The following is a 6,000-nucleotide window of genomic DNA, read 5'->3' on the forward strand; positions in this document are numbered from 1 at the left end:
AATTCGTGAAGAAATAGTCAACAAGCACCTACACTAAGCACCTCGCCAACGTATACAAAAAACGCAATAGAAACGCATGCCAGTTACTATAGTTAGCCGAGTCTATGCAACTAAGAGGCCTTCAAGAGAGTAAAGGTTTTCATACACCATAATTGTCCCTTAACAACCATTGTATGCACCACTCATTGGAATGCTGCGTTGCACTGATGCCAAAGTGTGAATTTCCACAATAAAATAAAACTCACCTGAATTAAACCCTTCAGAGCGGCGGGAACACTATTGCTATAAGCCTTTAATGCGCATAAAACCAGAAAAGGCCACTTGCAACACTTGAAAGCACAGCACATGATGCAACCCAAGAGCACAGCTGGCGGTCGTACACAAAACGCGGCGGAAACTTGGAGCAGGTAGTGCGATCAGCACATTCACTTCCCCAGTGTCGTCATACCTGCCATGGCGGCGCTGAGTGCGGCACTGCTCCGTAGTGTCTTCTAGCCACTGTACGAAGCTCATGCGCACGTCTGTCAAGGATAACTGCAACGCAGTTGCGCATGCAGAGCGCTCCACTCCGTAAGTGAACGAGCATGGAGCCTCCAGAAAACTCCTTTGTGCCGCGGGGTTTCCCTTATACCCCATTGCCAACGGTTGGACGAAGAAGCCAACTTTCAAGCCTCGAAGGGAAAGTACCACGAAGGGTACATACGAAACGTGATGCTTAACAACTTGTCGCCGGACCTCTCAAGCCCTCCTTCGCAGTATTTGTCTATTATCTGCAACATGCCATTGTGAAGAAGGCAGCAGGGGACCTACTTAGTGGTACCGGCAAGCATGTGACTGGGCTGTTTAAATTTAACGGCACCTGATGTAGAGACCCTCAATGGTGCCAAGTGCAGTGATCTCCCCTGTGTGGATTGTGCCTTCGCAAGGAGTGGCGGGGGGGGGGGGGTATTTCAACATTCTGCCGCATAACCGAAATAAGTTTTCCTTTGTTGTTTCTGCCCCGCCGCGGTGGCTCAGTGGTTAGGGCGCTCGACTACTGATCCAGAGTTCCCGGGTTCGAACCCGACCGCGGCGGCTGCGTTTTTATGGAGGAAAAACGCTAAGGCGCCCGTGTGCTGTGCGATGTCAGTGCACGTTAAAGATCCCCAGGTGGTCGAAATTATTCCGGAGCCCTCCACTACGGACCTATTCGTTCCTATCTTCTTTCACTCCCTTCTTTATCCCTTCCCTTACGGCGCGGTTCAGGTGTCCAAAGATATATGAGACAGATACTGCGCCATTTCCTTTCCTCAAAAACCAATTATTATTATTATTACTTTGTTGTTTCTGCATGGTTAGTAAGAGAGTTTCTATGTGGGTGCATACTAAGTTTTCTTCAACGTATTCTTGACGACATTCTCTGAATATCACATTCCCACTTCGTAGTTTGTGTTGAATTAAAACTTCATTAAATGGATGCATTAAAGGTAATGTTACATATATAATTTGATTTATAATACTAACGCATGAATAACATAGTTAATAATTCTGACATCAGTGCTTACAATATAAAATATTACCTGACATTATTTTTATTAGGCTTTTGATTATGTTAGCTTTGCCGGTTATTTTATATGAACTGTTATCAGTATTATTAACTGTGTTATTTATGTGCTAACATTAGTATTCAACTAAACTATGAGCTCACCCTAGTGGCGTCATCTAGTTGTTGAAGCAGGGAGCATTTTTGTCAACAAACCGACTCTTCTATGATGTGCATGGTGGGTGTGAGCACCCTGGGAATAGGGGGAAGAGAAGTTTCTGAATGAAAAATATGTGACGAACAGGAGGCTAACGCCTGTAACATTCTGCCATAGGAACAAAGAAACTTGGAACGCCTAAGGTGCATGATGAAGCACGGCGGTGTGGCTCCGTTGTGAAAGTGAACAGCTAGTTTGCTGACAAATAGCGAATTTTACTGTTAATTATATATTTAGGTAAGAAATGCCATCCGGGTATTATTTCTCCAGAGAAAATGTATTATTTAGAAAACGACGTGGTTGTTACTTAGACTATAAGGAAGTTACCATTGGTTAAATGCCAGTAACATGTTCCCTTCCATGCTGCCATCACCTGTACCTGTGGAGTAGAAACAAAACAAAAAGCGCCCGTTTGATGCAGAGCTGAATTTATTTTTGCATGAAAACACGAAATACAAATTTAATGAGGAAGGAAGTAAGAAGTGCGGAAAAAGTCAACGACCATGTACGGGGTGGTCATGGTTGGAAGTTGAGTGATGCCGTTCTTGTTCGCAACTTTACTGTCTTATGGTTTCCGATGTAATATCATTCGATGTAATGGCGTTCTGTTAGCAAATTGACACTTGGTTGTGTTGTTCATACATTGACTCTTTGATGTTCGCGTCTTGTTTTCTTCGGAAATGAATATTTGAAGTTGAAGTTGTTTGAAAAGCGTGGTTCCACAAACTCCATTAACCACATTTTTGAGGTTGTGATTGTCGTGGTGTTGTGATGCGAAAAAAATGAGTAAGGGGATAATTCATGCTTCGTACATGATCTCAAGTATTAAAACTCATTGTGTCCTTATGTGCAATCTCATTAGATGTTTTCGGTCATTATTTTTCGTCATTGCTATTGCTTGTTCTTTCGTGAATGGCCGTCAAGTTGGGTTCTGAGCCCACCTGGATTCGATAGTGGCGCCGCCAGACCGGCACATGCGTTACGAGCAGACAGGTTTTAAATGGTGATTGCAGTACTAGTTTTTGCCGTGGTGCTCACGATGGCCAAATAAACGCGCCCATAAAAGACTACTTTCTGCGCCTTGAAAACAGAAGTTCCCGGAGGAGGCAGAAGAGTGAGATATGTTGCTCTTTTATGCCAGCAGTTACAGGGTGCGATGTGCTATGACGAGCCAATGACAGCCCTTGACGTTACGGGGCCCATTCAAAGTTTAAAGGCAGAGTTAGCATGAAGAACCGACAGTAGACGTCGCCATGAGCCATGCAGAAAGGAATGGGAGAAAATTACTTTGCAAATAGCATACCTCGCCTTTAAACACTGAACACCCTGTAATCTACACAATGCGGGCTTTGAACAGCCGCCTTAAAAAACCATTTCATAGGCTGTTCCAGAACTACTATCGATAATGCAGTTTCTGGGGCTCACCCGAAACATTTTGAGATTCATACCTCACTGCATTTCCAGCATACTAGATCTGCTGTGTGGTCTCCTGTTAAAAAACTTCAAAGTTATCACAAATGCCGATCGCCACTTATCCTGACGAAAAAGATTTTGCATTGCTAACGACGAAATATTGTGAGAAAGCTGGTTTTCAGTCAGAATAAAAACGTGAGGCGGGAAGGACATGGTATGAATGCCGGCCCTCAGAGCGGGGCATGCCCGTAACCGTGCTGTGCGACAAAATACTCCAAGTTCGTGCCTGCAGATTTGACAAACCATAAAGCATTCTTCAAACTGTTGCAATATGTAAACACAGTCGCCGTTGTGTATATAATGCGTTAATCATTTCGTGTACCAGCTAACACTTATAACTCGTCGTATGCCCTTCGGGTAGCAGTTTGCAATTTGTTACGCTTTCCCTTACAGATATATGCCAGGAACTGTAGTGTCCAGATGGCTGCAGACGGCTCCATCATAGAACATGGCTATGTTTGCTGCGTAGTGGCAGGAACATTATGATGACTTGGAGGATGACTTAGCATGGGACCTGTACAGGCGAGGTAGTGGTTAAAAAATTCGTAGTACGTCTCGTCGTCAAGATGAAATGCTTTGCAGGAAATGGCGTAACACATTCTAGGATGCCCTATAGATGGCGCTAGCCAGACTCTGGTGTCGACCAGGTCATTCGGATTCTGGACAAACCGCTGCCTTAATTTTCTTGTAGTCTTCGACGTGGGCAGCGTGCATATATGCCCACTCTGGCTGCTTCCGCAGCTTTAGGAGCCGCCGCCCTGAACAGTTTCTCTTCCTGCTAAACAGCGCTGAACACGTTCCCCGCCGCTTCTAGTGCTTTACGGGTCGCCCAGTTCATCCGCCTATATTTCCCGCGCTGCTCATATCTATCGCTGCTTTCATTGCTTGATGCATGGCGAGCCCCCGCCGTTTTTTTTTTCTTTAGCCTTAGCGATGTGTTAGTCCGCCTTCTCGCCTTCGTGTGCGGATACATAAGGCTGCCGTTGGCATAGGCCTCTCTATCTCTGAACTGAACTGGTTCCTTCTCATGGATACGGCGGCAGCGCTCAGTGCCGAGTATTTGGGAGCGTTAAACTGATAAGGAAGATGGAAAATTACAATAGCTGGAGAAGCACGGAAACAGCAGCTACGAGGTCGACGCCATCGGGAAAAGAATTAAGCTGCAGTTTGCGGTCATTCGTCCACTCAGGGCTGGCTGTTCTGCCGCTAGAGCTGTGTATGTTAAGGTGCCCCGAAACCGAGGCAGGTCTGTCCTGCATCACGTGATCACCCCAGGCACGCGTTTCCTGCTACCTTTGTTGCGCAACTTTTTCCTCCACTGAGGTGACCACCTCAGGCCTACACCCACGCCTTGAGCATCACGCAACCTTCGTTGACGCCCAGCTATAAGACGCCATGAAACACTTCGAAATGTGTATAGAACGTCATCTGCGCTTCTGAAAATGAAAATTTGATTTGAAGAAATTAAAGTTGCAGTAACTGTCCATACTTCTCAACCGCACGCAGGAAGTAAAAGAAGAAAGAGGTGCTGTAATGGGGGGCTCTGAAATAATACCTCCTGGTGGTCGAAAAGAGAACCGACTTCACACAGCACACGGACGCCTTCTTTGAGCACCCGCCGCAGTGGCTCAGTAGGTAGGGCGCTCGGCTACTGCGCCACAGTGCAGGGTCGGTTCAACACGGCCGCGTCTCGATGGCGGCGAAATGCAAATGGTGCCCTTGTGCTCTGCGATGTCAGGGGTGTTCAAGATCCCCCGGTGGTCTCAGTAGTCTGGGGCACTCGACTAGGGCTTTTTTCTTCATTTGCTACCATCTCCCTCCCTTCCCTCACAGCACGGTTTAGGTGTCCACCAAGTTATGCAGTTACCACACCTTTCATTTACTGATAACCAATCTTTTTCTTTTTGCGCATCTGGGTGTGGATGATAAGTAGTTAAAAGTAAATGTGCTGTAGCAGTCTTACAGTGGGTGAGTACCTAGACCACACCACTAGGGGATTATTAAAGAGGTATATTTAAAAAGCAGACAAATACATTTTCTCTCGCTGGGCTTCATAGCTGCTGGCGAGGAGTCATGCGTATGCGTGGTGCTCCCAAGCGAGATAGAGGACCATGGGGGCGTAGGCCCTGGGATCGCCTTCATGGCGCGTCATTGTGTGACTCAAGAGCATGCCGAGCGAATGAGTTGGCGGTGCAAACGGGGTGCGATAACGCTATCGCGTTCCACTCTTAAAGGCAAGCCTCAAGCGCCCTCCATCTGTTTTTCGTTTCTTTTTTTTTTGCTGGCTGCGACAACAATGGTAACAGCATTCCGCAAAATCATGGTGTAATTTCTGTGAAGTATCGGTGAGTAATGAAGTCTCCACCTAGCGTACGTCGCACGCAATGTTCCTCTGGTCATCACTGCACCTCAGGCCAGTGCATTTTTTTGCCTGCTTTAGTGCATCCGTATATGAACATATGAATTCGTCACGGAAAATTTTGTTTAGTTTTTGCTGAAATTGCCCGATTAAAGCGTTCAAAGAAAACTATTATTTTGCCCTCGCATGCATATCGACCCTGTCGATCGAGAGATCGCAAAACCGCTTGCTTTAGTCGTAGGTCCTCAGCGTTCTGCAAATTATTCCTAATTGTTCCCCAACAATTGCATAGGACGAGTTAGGCTTGCTGTGGGGTGCAAATTATTCTCAATTGTTCCCCAACAATTGCATAGGACGAGTTAGGCTTGCTGTGGGGCTAGTTATAACTTGCGGGAACGTGTTTGCAGGCTAGTTGGTGCTTGAGTCGAA

Source organism: Amblyomma americanum, chromosome 5, assembly GCF_052857255.1.
Source record: "Amblyomma americanum isolate KBUSLIRL-KWMA chromosome 5, ASM5285725v1, whole genome shotgun sequence".
Classification (NCBI taxonomy): Eukaryota; Metazoa; Arthropoda; class Arachnida; order Ixodida; family Ixodidae; genus Amblyomma; species Amblyomma americanum.